The 19,430-nt window shown below is 40.5% G+C and overlaps 1 protein-coding gene across 10 annotated transcripts in view; it reads right to left on the bottom strand.

Annotated features, from left to right (window-relative positions):
• Positions 1-19,430, bottom strand: part of BDKRB2 (bradykinin receptor B2) — a 441,339-nt gene that overhangs the window by 263,695 nt on the left and 158,214 nt on the right. Inside the window, exon 2 of one of the 10 annotated variants that reach the window (XM_069208263.1) lies at positions 16,447-16,509. The exons of the other annotated variants lie outside the window; for them this stretch is intronic. The gene's annotated coding sequence lies outside the window, so the exon portion shown is untranslated. The remainder of the gene's footprint in view (positions 1-16,446; positions 16,510-19,430) is intronic. 10 annotated transcript variants of the gene reach the window in all.

Below are 19,430 nucleotides of genomic sequence, written 5' to 3'. Positions count from 1 at the left end.
CCCCCAAAGCATGGAAACAAGGACAGGTTAAACTGCTCCGGAAGAAACCTTCCACCAACCCCAGCGAACTCAAAAATTACTGCCCCATCTCTGTATTCCCCATTCCCAGCCAAGATCCTGGAAAAAAACATCAACAAGCAGCTCTGGAAAGACACAACCTACTGGACTCCTCCCAATGTGGTTTTTGCTCTAACAACAGCACTGAGACCCCCCCCCTTATTGCCGCAATGGACAGCAGCGGGTTCCCTCCTTGATCACAAAGAGAAAGCGGCCCTGATGCTCCTAGACCTCTCCACCGTGTTCGACACAATCTCCCACATCACCCTCATCTCCAGACTCCACTACATCGGGATCCGAAGCAACGCCCTCAAATTAATCCAAGCCTTCATCACAGGCCGCACTCAGATAGTGCACCTCCCAACCTTCACCTCAGACACTAAGAGCAACATATGCGGCGTCCCTCAGGGATCCTCTCTCAGTCCCACCTTCTTCAATGTTTACCTGATGCCATTGGCTGAGATTGTTTGTTCCCATGGACTCAACTAATACTCTCCCTTTCTAAAGACCAGGACACCCTTAGAGACATGTTCAGCCACGTCATGACAAGTCCCTAAATGGATGAGATCCCACTGCTTGAAACTGAACACAGACAAGACAGAGGTGATCATCTTCGTAAGCAACTCCTGGGGACGACTCCTGATGGCCCTCCACACTCCGTCAACCACTGACCCCAATGGATCATGCACGCAACCTCGTCATCATCATCGACAGCAAACTCACCTTAAAACAGCAGATAAACGAAGTGGCCTTCTCCAGCTTCCACAACCTCCACATGCTACGAACAATTTTCAAATGGATCTCCATCAAAACCAGAAAGACGGTCATCCAAGCCATCATCACCTGTAGACTAGACTACGGAAACGCGCTCTACGTGGGCCTCCCTGCCCAGCTCCTCCATGGCTTCCAGAACACAGCAGTGAGACTCATTCTAGACCTCCCCAGAAGGACCCATATGACCCCCACTTTAGAGGACTACACTGGCTGTCAGTGCCGGTTCACAATAGGTGCAAATTCAAGGCTCTCACCATCTCATACAAAGCCCTCCACAACATCGGACCCAAGCTAATCAACCACAGACTCTCCTTCCACCAACCAACCAGGGACCTTTGTTTAACAGCTCTTACACATGTTCCAAGAATCTAACGTAGCTGCAGCAAAGGGCGCTCCTTCTCCTACCTCGCCTCAGGAGAAAGCTCAAGACATGGCTCTTTGAGGAGTAGCTACTGATGCACAGTGACATCCCTGAGTGCCTGGATACCCCCAGGGGTGATAAGCCGTGCTTTGCAAATCCAATGATTGACATATTGATTATTTCCATGATTCCTGATTGCATTCCTTTTTCAAATTTTAAGAAACTCTACTCTCTCCTACCAAAGATTCTATTAAAAAAGTGAAAATTGTGAATTTCTCTCTCTAACCTTAAAAGAATCAAGCAAGAAGGGAGAGTCAACTCCCCTGACTTCAGAACATATCACAAAACCTTTTGTGTCTGACAGGCCCCTTTTAGTTATTGAGGAACTCATATCCCTTTCTTCCATTGTGGCTGAACATTGATACGTCATCAATAACCCCTTTTTCCTTTTATGAATATATTTTGATTTCCTCAAAAGCTTCATTACCATACCTATTTTAAAATGTACCTGTAAATCACTAAAACCACATTTAATTTTAGGTAATTTTCAATGAGAAAAGTAAAAGTACTGTTTTTATGCAAATGTTGTCTTCTACCCCTAAAGCATCCAATCTGTATACATGTTTATCTAACATCTTAAGGATTAGATCTAGAGCAGAAATGTTTTGGGGGAAAAATACTTGGATTGTTCTTGGCCCATCTCTTTATGGCATAAAATTTATCAAAAAACAATTCATAAAACATCAAGAGCTGCTAATTCTAATATGACTCTATTCTTTGTTTTTAATAGGCATTATAAAACTCCATATTTGCTTTCTAACATTTCTGGTAACATTAATAGTCAAATGCTAGCAATGTGAGTGTACTCATAGTGACCTAGTGCAAGGTTCTTTTTTGGCAGAACTTTTGAAGATAAAATAATTTCCTAAGTTTCCATCCCCTTTAGTTTTATAAATCTCTTCCAGAGATGTTAAGCTGAAGACAGGCATATGGGCTATTTCTTTTACTTTCCTGTTCCATGATAATGATAATTAAATTGTTTGGTGCTCTCTTTCTTTTCTTCCTAGTCCCACCTTCCTCTTTCCCTTCTACAAATAATTAAAAAAGCTTTTAAGTTTATAACTAACTTCAGCTCTAGGATTCTTTCAATCATTATTAATATCCAATTTCTTTTATGTACTCATAATTATTTCACTAGTGTATTACATTTTAAGTTATTAATTCAATCCTATGTATATTCCTATATCTTTTTTTCCAAAGATTTGTATAACTGAGACAATACTAAATACAACTTTGAAACTTGAAAACATTATATGAGACACAATGCCGTATGAAACTGTGTAAGTTATATCTATAATGTCTCTATTGAATTCCAAGGGCAAGCCACTCTGTGCTTATAGATGCTGGAAAGTATGTCCATATTGTCTACTCTTGTTGTGTTGATACTAGGTTGCCACATATTAAAGATTTTTTGAAACAGCATTGGCTTTTTTGATATTTTTCTACATACGATCTAGTTGGCCAAAGTGCAGCAAACATATGAGTGAATTCTAGCTACTAAATATTTTTTTTACTTTTTTACAAGAGACCACTACCAAGCATGTCCTTGTTTGGCACTTTTTATATGGTTTCATATTTAGCATATATTGCATGTAGATGGTCATTTATAGCCAATGTTCTATAAGCTCCAAAACGAAGCCCTACTGCCCCCCAAAAAAACAGTCACTTTCTTTTGCAGTTCATTTTTTTTAGTTTATTTCACATTTTAGCACGTTGAACATTATAACTACAACACATTAACAAACAAACTTTTCTATAATGCAAGTACATGAGCAAACAAAAAATTATATTCATAAGTTACCGAAAACTCTAATCTAAAATACAAATTTCACTCAAACATCTACCTCATGGTTCAATTATTCACAAATTGAAAGGTTTTCAATACCTGAGGGCATAATGTAGTAAGGTGAGCTTTCAAATCAGTCAGTGTATTTTGCATAGTCACTAGTTGGTGAGCTTACCTTCACAGTCAGTAACAGTGCAACATGCCATTCTCCAGGAGTCACAAAAAATCCGGCCACGTTACCATCTCTGACGCTGGAGCAGCTTTGCGAATCCCCATGAATCGCTGCGAAGGAAGGGATGTAGGACCCTATTTGAACAGCAGACCTTCATCTCTCCATGCTTATTCACTGCATGCCAACTTTCTTTTTTATAATAAAACCAGGCCATGAATCTTATTACACAGTGACTGCTTTCAAAGCAAAACGTCAGTAAGCAGTGAATGACATCTTGGAGAATATATTGTGGTCCCTTAGAGCACTGTCTGTTCCCACTTGATGTCAGCAGCAACCATTCACAAAGTGAAAGCTGTCTCTGTGGGGGCAGCTTCCACCAAATCTCAGCTAATTTCTCCCTCTCTGATAGCTATTTTATACAATAGTAGCTCACTTTGCTTTGTTTCAGGTGTTGGTGGGGAATTTAGGTGTTCAAGAGAAACCGTGTCTTGTTAAAAAATCTCACCAGCCACAGAATGCTGACTTCAAAAGCCACTGTCAGGATTACAACAAATACTCACTCAATGCTAGTAGTTTCATAATGAGCTACTAATCAATTTCCAATATCTAGCTTGGTATTAATTCACTTTCACATTTTAACTCCTGCTTCAAGCATTATTTTATCAATTTACTTCCATACTTATGCATTCATTACATGCTAGTAGAGAGATGATGCACTTTCTTTGCTCTCCCATTTTTCTGTCTAGTCTGCAACTAAACAGACATCAATTCTCAGCCTCTAAAGCAACTGGATTTTCTAATTTAGTATCTGCTGGAACAGGCGTAGGCAGTGCTTTAAATGGGCCGGTACTCTCCGGTACTGAGTACCGGCACTTTTTTATTTTGAGAGGGAGAGTACCGGCATATCTCAGGAAAAACGTAATACTTTTAATTGGAGACTACCGGCACTTCTCAGAAACAAGCAGGTACTCTATTACAGAGTACCTGCACTTCTATTTTTCCATTTAAAGCACCAGGCGTAGGAATTTTTGGCTTCTGCAAATTTTGAAATAGAGCTGCTTTTCTTAGGTGCTTCAGGGTTAAGCTATCATAGAAAGAAGCAGAATACAGAGGTATTAAGCAGTTGATGGGGACCCTGACTGTAGGATATATTTTCCTTTTTTAGGTTTTAGGAGTGTTTTACTTATTACAGTCAAACGTTCCTGCAGAGAAACTCAGAGTCTTAATTACATTTATCATTCTACTCACAAGACTCTCTTTCTGCTCTTTACAGCTCCCTTTCCTCTGCTCTAGTAATAGTTATTCACAAAGTTTCTTGGTGAGAGAGGGCCTCTTGGATTCAAGCAACTACAATAAAGCTAATATGTGTGCTTTTTTTTAGCGAACTGTGGCAATAGTTCAAAGTGTTTTCAAGGGATATGATTAAGCTAGCCTTTGTGGCAGTTTCTCCAAAACTCTGGGCGCAAGGAGGATAGCTCAGCTGGCCTGATGTAATAACCCTTACCCAATCACAAAGCCCAACTTATTCACCCGGTAGTGAATTAGGATCTGAACCAAACTTAAAACGGGGTTACTTGTTGACAAAAAGTCATTAGACAGCACATCTAGTCACTATGCTATCTGCTACTTTGAGCCACAAAGTTCTTATGCGGTTATGGGAAATTAAAGAACACATTTTAGGGGGATCTCCCTCAGTGGTGTGTATTCCAGGGGTACGTGAGAAATAGGATGGGAATTTGATGTTGATACCCGATGATTTCAGAACAAATTTGTGTTTTGTGTGTAAGAATTAGTTGGTTGTGATCTTCTGATGGCCATAACACCTATGGATCAGAAAGCATCTACTACACCTGATGGCAACTACAGGGAGAAGGAACGTCTCTGATGTAGGGTTAGGCATTCACTGGGTCTTCAAACCATAATATGTCTAGTTGTATAAGTTGTAGGAAGATGGTCGGAATGCATCCAAGTTCCCTCCATATCTTCTAGTCCTCCTTTTTTCCTCTTTCCATCTTACTTTGTTTTCTTTTTCAGTTGTTTCTTATGCTGGAGATCCAAATGAAACCACTGACTTGGGTGTGATGACGCAGTATGCAGGCTCAATGCCATTGCGGCTGCACCAGTTTTTATTAGGCGACTACGCATGCCACCATATTGGTCTATACACCCACGACTCTGGGAGCACATACTTGTTATTTTCCAATTATTCATTCATTCATGTAATTATGCAGACGGGGAAAAAAAACAGCTCCACATTTGAAACGTCATTACCACCGAGGCCAAAAATAAAATACTTTTCACATTTTCAACTATGAGGCTTTGAAAACAGCATTAGTCTGTAAATAAAAAAAATGTACACTGGAACACCTGTGTATAAAAGTTGAAGCAGTCTGTGCTACATTTATTTCACAGAGGACGAGCACATTGTTGTAGGACTGCAAGAGTTGAGTGATGCGTTTCCAATACAGAACATGCAAACTATGGAAGACAAACTTTTTGCACACATTGGGTCAATCCAAATTTGTTCTGTTTTGGGATGTTCGAATGTTGATACCACAGACTTAGTTTGATGAATGTTTCTAGAATGGTTCGCTCTGTTGTGTATAGTTTGTATTTTAGGCATTTTTTCTATTAGTCTTGGGATATAGAGTTCATTTTCGTAGTGTCTGGTAAACATACTTCAACCTTGAGTAATATCTGCTTACTTAGTTCGTTGTTAAGTTTGAGACCGCTGGAATCTAAGCATCTTGGTGCAAAGACTATGAATCAGAATTACAAGTTATAGAAGCTTCCACAGGTTTCTAGGAATGTTAGCCAGTGAAGTCAGTAGCATAACAAAATATTAAAATGGGAATCCTTGGCCCACTTAACTTTCCCCCCTACTTCAGAGCCCCACTGAATAACATCGCGAATCCAAATGGTTAAGAACAAAATATTTGTACATTTCATTCCACAGTTTTAAACACTTTTGTGGCATGCTGTATAACAATTCAGCAGTTGTGCCCTGCATTAAATGCAAGTATCATTTTTTCAGGTATAATACAATATGAATCATGTAGCTGAGCCTACTGAATATGGCTTAACCCTTTATGGCTCTAATGCCATGATTACTAGTAGACCTGATAATTATGACCCTACTACAAACCCCTGTTTGTGCAGGGGTCCGACTTATGAGCTGTGCAAATTTTACCACAAATAGTTATTACCAGCAGAAATAAAATCCGCACCACCGATCTTTCTCCAGCTTCTCGACTATATATCAATTTAAGAAGAGGTGTAGGGCACTTTTCTCATTATATTAATAGTACTGAAACTCTTACCAGTGGTATGTTTTTTCAAATAGTAAAACAACACACATTTTGATGGGCTAAATCATTATAAAGTTGAATGAATAATGAACTACTCAACTTCACTTTTCAAAACTAATGATTTATAAGTTCAACAGATCAATTTTCACTTTAGTAAGTGAAAAATAGTTCATATCTTAATAGGCAACCACTATGCTCCTTCCTGTCCATAAAGATCTGCAATGGTCAATAAGGTATCGGTTTATTTTTTATCTATGGTTACACTGAGCATACTAGAAAAAGCCTAGACTACCTGGTACTTGCATTTATGTTGTCTAACTTCTGGTTAGGTTATCTATATACGATATGGGGCAGGTCACAGTTATTCTGGACCGCAAACATTTCTTTAGACAAATGTTTGGTGCTTTCAGTTACTCAGATACCACCAGAGTATGGAATGGATTTTCATCCACATCTCCAGAATGCCATGTTCGCATGAAATACTGAAACAAAGGTGGCGATGATATAGGGCCTCTCAGCTTACATGAACAGATAGGGAAATTCTGATCGCAGAGTCCAAGAAAATGATTTTCGTATATCAGAAAACCAAACCATGGCCTTCAGGTTTGGAGTTCAGTGACTGAGTATACCTTGAGACACAATGAGAGTATTTAGGTATGATTGACTTGGGGGGAATCTTTAAAGGGTTACTAAATAAATACGGGCGAAAAAGCTAAAAGAGAGAGGCAGTCTCCAGGGCATTTCTAGTAGTCGGAGTTAGAAAAGAATAGATGCTAAGAATGTTGGTGTACAGCGTACTGAGTTTCCCTCCATCTCACCCTTTCTAATCCATGTTCGCTCACTTCACAAGTATGTTGCTTTTATCTTTAATTTTGTATGTGATAAATATCCAGATATTCTTTTTAAGACTGAAACCTGGTTTACTTATTACTCTTTTCCCAATATTCTGGCTTCTATTCCAGTGGTTATAGTTACTGCCATTTGGACAGGTCCAATAGGCGAGGAGGAGGGTGGCAATAATATGTAAACAAGTACATCAGTGTACCACTTTTACGGTGAATGATCTTAGGGGGCAGGGCTTTGGGCTTTTACCTTATCTTTTCTACTCAGAGGTCTTTAGCAGGTGCATTAGTTCACTGACCACCAGGTTGTCCTGGTGACTTCATTAAGTTGCTTAAGGATGTTCTGGCCCATTTTACTGTGCAGTAAGCACATTTTGTTGTATTAGGCGATTTCAATATTCATGCTGATTGTACCTCTGGTCATGATATGTTTACTATGCTTGATAAAATGCCTTCTCTCAACCTTTCTCAACCATTGTCCATTGTCAACTATTGTCCATCCCAACCTGGTCATATTATTGACCTCATCTTCTCTAATTCCTCTATGTACATTAAAGAATGCTCTCGTCCAATCATTTTTGCATTAAATTTCAGTGGCCGAAAGGCACTGAAGGACTGATTTAGAGTTTGGCAGAGGGTGTTACTCTGTCACAAACTTGACTGACATCCTGTTCATCATATTACGGTCTCATTATTGCTTATGGAGACTGTAATACAGAGGAAGAGATATCCATCATGTTTGTGACACCGTAACCTGTCTGCCAAACTCTACATCAGGACCAAAATGTTGATTGAGTATTAGGGTTGATCCTAATAGCCACCAGACCTATAATATTATCAAGGCTAATAATTTTATTAATCTACTTTCCTGCTCATTGCCCCTCTCTCAGCAACCTATATGTAAAAGTAGTGAAGTGCAGGCTCCTAATGGCTGTTGATAGCTTAACACCTCGTACCTGTCATAAAACATGCCCCCAGGGCTTCTCTGCTCCTTTGTTACTTTTTACAAAGTGAATTTGTAAAAAGACAGAGAGACATTGGTGTAAACACTATCACACGGAGGACAGCAAACCTCATATATCAGCCTTCAGAAGTACCTTTGGCAGTCAAGTCTGTCAAAATCTTGTTCTTTGATAAGAACATTTTTACTGCGGACAATGAACCACAGGAATTTGTTTAAATTGTTTAGAACATTCCATCTCCTGTAACTTGCAGTAGTGGTCTTTTCCATCTCCAGGAACTGTGCAAGAAACTTTCAGTGTATTTTGAAGATAAAAGCAGTAAACTTCAGACTAACTTGGCTTTGACCCTGGTCCCGGTTGGTCCTGAAGAACCCAGGGATCTGGATATTGTCCATTGATAGTGCTCTTTAGATCAGTTTAATTCAATTCCCTAAAGAAATCCGAAGTTGCTATTTATGATCTGAAGTCAGGTTCTCCACTTGATCCCCGTCCTACAGATTTGCTTATTAAAGTAGTGTAAGTGGTTAATCCCCTCCTGAACAAGTGTTTTTAAATACTTTGTTATCCACAGTCTTTCCTATAAGATGGAAACAGGACAAACTCCAATTCTGAAATAAAGCAATCTGCTGACCCCAGTGTTTTGGTGAATATCAGACCCATTTCCCTGCTTCTAGTGTTTGCTATATTTTGGAAAAAATAATTAATAAGCAGCTTTCTAACTATTTGGAAAGTAATAAGTTGCTGCATTCTAGTCAGTCTTGATTTTCCCTTAAGTAGAACATGGAGACTGCCTTGCTTAAATTGTCTGAGTTCATCAAACTGTCCTTGGACCAGTGTGGGAAGGTGGCGTTGATCCTATGAGATCTTCTTGTGTTAATCAAACATGAATCCTCTTTTTTCAGCACTTCCTGTCCTGCTTGTCCATAAATCTTCCTAAAGGACTCTAGTCAAGATGTATATAGTCAGTCTCCTGCCTCTGGATTTTTAGGTCTATCCAGTGTTATGGAATTGTGGAGCCACCCCCACTCCCATTCGGATTTTGAAACAGCTTTCCCTCCAGATGTGGGCAGAGACGAATGCCTGACATCATCTTGGGATGAAAGGTTTTTGCCACTCGTAATATCAAATGGCAGGTCTCTGCTCTGATATTTTGGATGTTGCCTGTTTCTTTCTCCTGTCAAATGGTACACCTGAGGTAAGTTGTCATTGATTACCCTACAACATTCTGCCTGCCTTTAGAATTTGGTGTATTCTTTCTGGGGGCCATGTGTGTCATACCTAGTTGGGATGCTAATTATTGCAATTGGAGAGATTGGAAGGCCAGCAGAACCAATTTAATTACTGGTAGATTTTCAGGCAGCAAATGTATAATTTTTAAATTACCTTTCAGCCACAGATACCAAAATTTGCTTTCACCACAGAATTACTTTTTTGCTAAAAAGGAACAGACACTTTTAAACCAGTGTATAGCATTTTCCTGGCTGAAATTGGAAAGTAGCCTTTTATTCACAATCAGTCTTCAATGTGGAAAGTTTTTCACTTTAGTGTAAAAGTGACACCCAGCACTTGGTAGCTGTCCCATCCCATGAGGGGATACAGTGCACTAAATTTAGAAGTTAATCCACCGATATTCGTGACATATGTATATGTATGTAGGATATGTAAAGATATCAAAACACGTCTGACACCACATAATGGCCCCTTGGTACTTGCATAGGTAATGACAGAGAATTGTAACATCTTGGTCTGCATGGAATCCTAGTATAGCAGATAGCAGTTCAATATCAGAGAAGGCCAGGAATGACTCATTGGGTCCTTCTGATGACTGAGCAATGACAAGCCCTGTAAGTATCTGTCAATGCCCTAGGATCCTGAAGGAACCAGTACCGAGGATGCCAAAGAGACCAATGGCCTTGATGGTGTTTATCCGTCTGGTATTGACTTTATGTAGAAGGAAATGTAGAACACACAAAGGGTAACAAAAAGGAATATGATCCAAGGGAAAGAATAAAACCACAGAGGAGTGAGATGCACGTCAATTATGGACTTAGCAAGATCATGAGCCATACAGACCATAAGAAACTGCATGGCACCATCTTGCCAGTTCTGATCTCTTTTATGGAAACCTTCAACTAATGTGTTGCTTTGCTGGCCTTGACCCAGGGACTGACTATCTCTGACCTCCTAAGTGTTTCTGTGGGCAGCTGCCATGAACAGATTCTCCATGGTCTTCAATCCCCTCCTTCAGCCTGACTGTCTGTAACTATTTTGAAGTTTCTTGCACGGATGTTCTTTCCCTTGCTTGCTCCTTAATGAAATCCAGACAGCTGTTCACTGTAGGGACATACATTTTTTTATATTTAGCAAAACCTAGTTTAATACATTAAGCACCCAACTCCTCATGCTTACAGCACACACTTATGGGTGGGATAGCTCATGTAAAGAAATAGGTTAAGATGCATTTCTGGAGCGTTTTAAATTGTTGCCAGCCCGGACACATGGGCCCATATTTATCCTTTTTTTTGCACCGCATTTGCGTCACATTTTGATGCATAAGCGGTGCAAACTTACAAAATACAATTATATTTGGTAAGTTTGCGCCAGTTTTGTGAAAACAAATGACGCAAATGCGGCACAAAAAAAGTTTAAATATGGGCCATGGTGTTCCTGGGGCCATACGAGTCCTACTCATGGTTGGAATTCAAACTCACTGTAGTCCTCTTATGACATTTCATTTCCACGTCACTGATACATTTCCTTTACCATCATACAATGACAAGGCGATCAATTCTATATTATGGCTACAGGGACATAACACATGCACTGTGACAGTGAGTGTCAGTGACACAGCACACAATGCCAGCAAAATACACAATCTGAAAAAGTGTAACATTCAAACTTAACATTTACCAAGGATATTAACTGATATTCACTAGGTGTACTGTGTCTCCTTTTCATAGATAGGACCACTGTATTACCCTCATCTGCCTGCACCAAACATATGAACCACCTTTGAACATAACATTTTAAAATGGCAGAAATCACTCTATCAGGGCCTCAAACTTGTATTCTTCATTTCATCTAGTACTTCCCTAGCAACTTATTTCAGCATTAGGGATGAATGACCTATGTTCACTATCTGTCTCTCCATAAGACTATATATGTTCCCTGACATAGTCAGCCCATTCTCCTACTGAAATTTTACTCCCTTTATTATTATGAAAAACATTAGAAAAATGTGACCTTGCCAACAGTTTCCAAAAAATCTTATTAGCATGGGTTTAAATTACTTTCAGACAAATAACGTTGTTGTGCCTATCTATATTTTCCTTTCCCTCTACAGAAAGTGTAAAAACTGTACATTTGCTCTCGTCCATAACTTTGCCTATAAAAGTGCCTAGGACTACATCTGATATGTGTGGTCTTTTTATGCACACCCAGGGTCGTTATTTAATACAGAAGGGTCTGCAGAGGCTTGTGAGGTATCTTCTATAATATCTACTGCATTGGAGCACATTTCAGCCTGCCTACGTGGGCTATGCTTATTTGTATATTGCACAGTCATTGCAAATACGGGAATGCATTTGCCTGTATCATATTACAGATGTGGGTGCAAGGGCAAACAGTTGTAGTTGACACAGAGATACCTGCAACATCCCTTGACCTAATAAATGTGTTAACCAGAAAGGGATCATATGCATTGCAGGTTGTACAAGCCACTTTCCCGCAGGTCCATTTAGCACAGAGCATCTTATTGATGATGACTTGTGACCTACAGACTAAAAAATTATCTCTACAGCATACTTGCGCACAGTGCCCCTCACCCCACCTCCCGAGCTATTCTATTGAGACTTGAACATGTAGCCTTTATGGTAAACACTTCTTATACCACAAACAGATGTTTGGGCCCGACGCCCACGAGGCACGCAGCGAGCCCAGGGGCATTTATTTCTATCAGGTTTTGTGCCTGCTGCTGAGCCTGAAACTTGATAAAACTGAATGTCTCCTAGGCCCGCCACATGGGCAGCAGGCCCTAATCATTTAAAAGAAGAAATGTCCCCTTTGCTCGATTGGTGCCCTTTGGCTGGCAGGCCCTAATCATATAAAGGCATAAATGCCCTCTGTTCACATCGCGCGCCCATTCCCAGTGGGCTCAAAACTTGATCAAAACGAAAGTGTCCCAGGTGCCCCATGGGCGGCATGGCATGCCCATGGGGGCATTCATTATTATCAAGATTTTGGCCCACAAGGCACTCTGCGGGCCGAGGGGTGATTTTTTTATTTTTTATGATTACGGCATGCGGCGTGCCGTGTGGGCAGCGGACCCTTATCAATAAAAAAAATAAAAGTCCCCTGGGACCGCCACATGCCTTTTGGGCAGCAGGCCCAAAACTTCATAAAAACGAATGCCCCCCCCTTGAGTGCCCTCTGGGTGGAGGGTGCAGGGGGACATTAATCTTTATCAAGTATTGGCCCCCACCCATGATGCACATGAAGGACCCAGGGGCTATTTAATTTCGCCAATTTTTGCGGGCACTATTGTAAAAAGTGTAGGCTATTTACAAAACTGCAGATTTCGTGATTTTGAAACAAATTGCGAAATCCTGGAGCGTCTGTCTAAAGGGAATTATGTGAATCAGTTAAAGTATGTATTAATATTACCTAACTCAATATTATGAGTGATATCAGCCTCTGAAGGAAGAAAAGCAGAGCCAGCCCTTTAAATTCTCAAAGCTGTTATTCTGCAGGCTATGGTGATATCTGCAGCATGTGTTTTACCCCTTGAGCTGTCTACCAGAAAGCTAGATTTGCTTAAACTCCCCTCTTAATTGACTTTAGTGAGATACAAATACTCTAAGTGTCTTTGTAGTGAGATTGAAGCATGCACCCACAAGACGGAACAAGAGTCCCTTGTCTCGGGTCTCTGGATGTGTTATTATTGGTACAGATAATGCCAGAAATGAGGAGAGAGTGCTCTTTCGATGTTTCATTATCGACATGATAATGCTGCTTAAATAGGCGTGTAAAGTGAGATCTCTGCAAGCAGTATTAACTACTAACCCGAGCACGAGAGCTATGTGAGAGCTCCGTAGATGTGCCATTACTGCAGTACAAAAGTATAACAGAGGCCAGGCACTGATGTGCCATGGAAGAACTCTTTTTGGGAGGTTAGTGCCTGGAGCCCAGTACCTGAGCCAAATCAGTATTGGTGTGTTGCAGGAGCTCTGTAGCTGTCTTATTATTCATATACTAGTGTACAAGTCACGTCATGATTCATGCTCACTGTGTAAACTCTCTTGGTGTCTCAGTAATGATATACTAGGGTACGCGTCACGTCACAATGAAGGCCCACAGAGTAAATTCTTTTGGTGTCTCAGTAGTGATATGCTAGTGCACGAGTCACATCATGATAAAGGCCCACTGAGTGAATTATTTTGGTGTCTAAGTAGTGATAAACTAGTACATGAATCACATTATGATGCAAGCTCACTGAGTGAACCTCCCTGGTATCTCAGTGGTGATATACTAATGCATGAGCCATGTTATGATACAGGCTCACTGAGTAAACACTCTTGGACCCAGATGTAAGAGGGCCTAGCGCCATTCTAACGACACATTAGTGTATTTTTTTATGCTAATGTGGCGTTACATGGTCAAAAATGCTGCGCCATATTTACAAAGTGGTGCCATGCATGCATGTAACCCTTTGCGCTACATTGTGCCTGCACCAGGCATAATGTATGTAAAGGGGGTGTTTCCTCTGTTAGGGGGGCTGAAAAAATGGCGCAAAGAAATCAAAGAGATTTCTTTGCATCATTTATTTCAGCACTTAATAGGAGGCCCCCATTAGTTAGAATGGGACTCTGGGTGCTTTGCCGGATAAGTGCCTGAATTTGTGATGCTAATCATGCAAAGGCCGAACTAGTGTCAAAAATTCTGACGCTAGTTCCCTAACTACTGCCATGGTGCGCTGTATGTTAAATACAGTGCACACATGATGGTGTTAGGGGGGCGTTAAGGGGCACAAGAAAAGTGGGCTGCACCAGGTGCAGTGCTACTTTTCATGGATTTGCCCCTTGCCGTCTAAGTAGTGATATACTAGTTCAAGAGTCATAATACAAACCCACTGAGTGAACTCTTTTTGTGTCTCAGTAGTGATATGTTAATGCAGGAGTCACGTCAGGATAAAGGCCCACTGAATGAACTTGCTTGGTGTGTTAATAGTGATATAAGAGTGCATGTGCAAGTCACGATACCGGCCCACTAAGTTAACTCTCCTTGTGTCTTAGTAGTAGTAATGCATGAGTCAAGTCAGGATAATGGCCCACTGAGTGAACTCTCTTGGTGTCTCAGCTGTGAAATAGCTGTGCATGTTGCAGGTCAGTAAAATTGCACATTATGCTGAATATGTCTCGTTAGTGCGATTTCAGAGCATGGTTCAAGCCAAAAGAGAGTGACAATGAGCAATTGTTTTGGGATTTTTCAGGATTTTGTGTTGTGCTATACTGGCTTCCTGACTGGAAGTGAAATATTGGCAAAGAGCATTAGCACTTAATACATTTTTTTATCTGCATAAATGTTGCACATTTCCTTGCCATGTTGAAACTACATACATGTAACTGTCAGCCTCTCCTCCAACTTTTAACTGATTTCCCCCCTGACGCCCCGCCATCATTCATTCACTCCTTAGTTCGCCTTTGCTGCCTTTCGCTAAATCCCCAATCTATGAACAGCAGGGACCGCCAGCCAGGTACAAAGCTTGTTTTGTTATAATTTCTTTCTATCTTTAGGTATATTGTTACAGTAGATACACTTTTTAGGGCACACACCACTTCAACAGAAAGTCCTGGAACACTTTATATCTTCTCAATGGTGTTTTTAGGGTCGAGCGCGTGCAAGCTCTCTGGACCATGTTGTAATCTCTCTGTGGGCCTCTCACCACGCCCATGTCAAGCCCATCACTTTCACTGATTTCTGGGCTTGCCTTTTTGAAAATCAATTGATTCCATTTGTGAAAGGCATGCATACGTCATGCCTTTTCCGGTGTTTAGCCCTCCTTGAGTGCACCGGTAAACTACTGAAAACATACGAGGCTCCGTGCTTTCAGCTAGTTTCTGGACTAATTTATCTTTTCATTTCCTGTGCAGCGTGATCTCGCTGGGCAGAAGTTGAGTGCTTTGCATGACATAGACCCTGTTACATGGATATTTGCACTTTTGCCAATAAGTTTCACTGCGAGTCTCCTTCATGCTCATGGCAACCATCAACTCGCATATGTGAAACTGTTTTACTTTTCATTATTAGTTTATGTGGCAAGAAAAGTCTGGTTAGGAGCTTACAATGCTAATAGCTATAACGCGAGCAAACGCAAGACCCATTGCATTGCAAATGCTTGTTATTATTGGCCAGTTCCATTCCTTTTCATGGTCATTAGGTAAAGCAACATCTTTGTTTCAATATACACTAAATTTCCATCCAATCATAGGATGTAGTCAATTTTCAGCCAACACGCGTTTTGTCAACGGGATTAACCCTATGACTTTGTCAGTGCTGAAAATAATACACATAGACCTCTATTCGTAAAGACATTCAACAAATATCTATTGTACCACCACCAAAATCACACCCTGTGAACCTACTACCAAGAATTACAAATTCCTTAAGGATATTTTACTGAGACATCGAGATGAGATTAAACATAGAAGTTGAAAAGAGATGGAGCTGATTACTGGTGTGGAAGGGTATTTACTTTCTCCAGGAAATATGATTATTTGATATAGACAGATAATAAGGAGACACAGGAGATAAGATCTGTTAGCTCAGATTCTGCTTCCTTCAGTGCACCACCTACCAGTGACAGTGAAACGGACAGGGATGAGGGGAAATCTAGACCTAATAAATTGATTCATGACAACACATTTTTACGGGCGGTACAGAGGATCAAACGAGGCAACCAATGACAGAACAGAAGGGGAGACCCCACAAGAAAACCAGGAGAGGAAAGAGAGGAGGGAGCTACCAGAGGGAGAATTGTTATGAAAACAAGATCTTAGGACAAGAAGAAGTAGGGCTGATCACAGGTCAAGGAGTTAATGTAGTCAACTTATCAGAAAATATACTCACTCCAGATATGATATCACTCTTGAGCAAGGGTTTAGGTTTCTGCGGTATGTACATTGGCGATGTCTGTAGACCAAAGATAGATTTGATTTGTATAATGATTTGAAGATAGAAAGTCTCTGTTGTTCATAAGATCCTGCCTTGCCCATGCCAGGCCCCAGACACACACCAGGAAATTGGAGACTGCATTGTGTGAGGGCAGGCACAACCCATTCAGGTGCAAGTGACTGCTCCTCCCTCCACTTCAGCTCAGATGCCTCATCAGGATATGCAGGCTACACCCAGGCTCCCTGTGTGTCACTGTCACAAACAGCCCAAATGTCAGTCTGATCCAGACAGGGAATCTACAAACAGGAAGAGTCACAGAATGGTTTAAGCAAGAACATGCCTACTTTCTAAAAGTGGCATTTTCAAACTAACAATCTAAAAACCAACTTCACTAATAGATGTATCTTTAAATTGTGAGTTCAGAGACCCCCAAGCTCCACATCGCTATCTACGCTCAAAGGGAAACTGCACTTTACAGATACTTAAAGGCAGCCCCCATGTTAACCTATGAGAGGGATAGGCCTTGCAACAGTGAAAACCGAGTTTGGCAGTATTTTACTGTTAGGACATATAAAACATATCAGTACATGTCCCACCTTTAAAATACACTGCACCCTGCCATGGGGCTACCTAGGGCCTACCTTAGGGGTGCCTTACATGTATGAAAAGGGAAGGTTTAGGCCTGGCAAATGGGTACACTTGCCAAGTTGAATTTGCAGTTTAAAAATGCACACACGGACACTGCAGTGGCAGGTCTGAGCCATGTTTACAGGGCTACTAATGTGGGTGACACAACCAGTGCTGCAGGCCCACTAGCAGCATTTGATTTACAGGCCCTGGGCACCTCTGGTGCATTTTACTAGGGACTTACTAGTAAATCAAATGTGCCAATCACGGAAAAGCCAATTATACATACATTTTTACACAGGAGCACTCGCACTTTAGCACTCGTCAGCAGTGGTAAAGTGTCCAGAGTACTGAAAACAGCAAAAACAGCGTCCAGCTCACAGTCAAAACATGGGAAGCAGAGGCAGAAAAGACAGGGGAGACCACGCCAAGGATGCCAGGTCTCACACTTCCTATGAGAAACTGGATAAAGATGAGTACATGTATTTATGGGTGGACCATCCTTGGTATCCCTGTTTGTACACCTTGCCTAGGATTCATAAAGATCTGCCTTTCCCTTTTGGTAGACCCATATTTTCTGGTGTAGGAGGACCCATGGAAAGAATATAACAATGCATTTTTACAACCCTTTGTATCGAATCTTCCAGCATTCATCAAGGACAATAAGCATGTATTGAGCCTGTTGAGTGATGTTTAATGGGACTCTAGCATGATCATGGTTACATGAGATGTTGTTGCATTATATACCTCTATAAGACACAACTTAGGTTTAAATGCACTGCCACACATTCTTCACACAATATCAGTCAGCTTATGGGAACATATGGAATTGCTGTTATTTATAGTGGAATTGATTTTGAATAAAAAAAAAAATTCTGTTTAAGAAAGAGTGGTATAGACAGAAACAAGGGGTGGCTATGGGCTCGAGGTTCTCTTCTTCCAACGCAAACCTCTTTATGGGGTGGCTGGAGGAGGAGGAGTGGCTCTGGGGCCTGGGAGGCACCCGGTGGAACACTTCCATCTTATACTGGGGTCGATACATTGATGAGTGTTTCATGATCTGAACAAGCACTATGCGTAGAGTGATGGAATTTTGTGAATATCTCAATACAAATGATGTAAATATTAGATTTACGTATCAATATCGTCAAACGAGTATAGTTTTTTTGGATGTGGAACTATTCATTGAAGATAATGTTATACAAAGCAGGCTGTATCATAAAGCAACTTCCTGTAATGTCATTCTACATGCATCAAGTGCACACCCCCTACACCAGATCAGATCAATACCATTTGGGGAGATGTTGTGTGCCAGATGTAATCGTAGTATGGACATGGATTTTCATAAATGTATTTTGGATATCGGTACCCGTTTTATTCAAAGAGGTTATCGAGCACAAGATGTTATACTGGCAAAAAATAAAGGTCTTAAAATTCCAAGGGATGATACATTAAAAATGACCCGGAAGAGGGCAAAGGAAGTGGATAAAGTATGCCTGATCACTAGCTACACAAGTTTTTCTAATGCTTTGGTACGTAGTATGCAAAAACATTGGCACATTCTGCAGGCCATGTGGATCGTGCGTTTGAAGGCAGTAGAGAATGGTTTGAATACAGACTATGAATTGGAATACTTTCTAGGAGATTAGGGGTGATCAAGATTCCAATAATTTTAAGAGGACAAGTCAAGGTCTCAGTCTCTAATTCTCTGAATCTTTACTCTTAATTGTGTCAACCACTTTGAGAATTGGATACATAATTCATTATTGTTCTACATATGTTGATTGGATTTAACAAATAATTGATGGTTTTATTTGTTCTGTACAATAACGTTTGTGAAAATCTGGTTCCCACACAGGCATTGGTGCACTAAATAACATGCTCGGATCGTTTTGGAAATTTAATTTTGCACGGGTAATGGTGTTATACCTTTAGGAGTTCTTTGTATTGTATTTACAATTATGAATAGTCTTGGACTAGTCCTAAAGTTTTGACTTTGTTTTAGGGTGAGACTCATATATGAAATGCAGGTCAAGTTCACAAAGAATATTTCTGAAATATCACATGATTTAAACATTAAGAAATGTCACGAGTTATTGAGTAGAGGAACAAACACAGACTGTGAGCACACTTTTGTCTGGAATTTTAGGTTTGTGCCATTTTCCATAATTTTGTGGGAAACGCATTAGTTAAGATACGGGGTGTTATCATACCAATCTGGCAAGCACTAAATAACATGCTTTAGATCGTTTTGGAAATTTAAATGTGTATGAGTAGTGTTGGTGTTTCAATTGTAGATAGCTGTGGATTAG

This window comes from Pleurodeles waltl, chromosome 9, assembly GCF_031143425.1.
Source record: "Pleurodeles waltl isolate 20211129_DDA chromosome 9, aPleWal1.hap1.20221129, whole genome shotgun sequence".
NCBI classification, from domain to species: Eukaryota; Metazoa; Chordata; class Amphibia; order Caudata; family Salamandridae; genus Pleurodeles; species Pleurodeles waltl.
The sequence above is the reverse complement of the archived record's forward strand: the minus strand, read 5'-3'. Positions and strand labels throughout refer to the sequence as shown.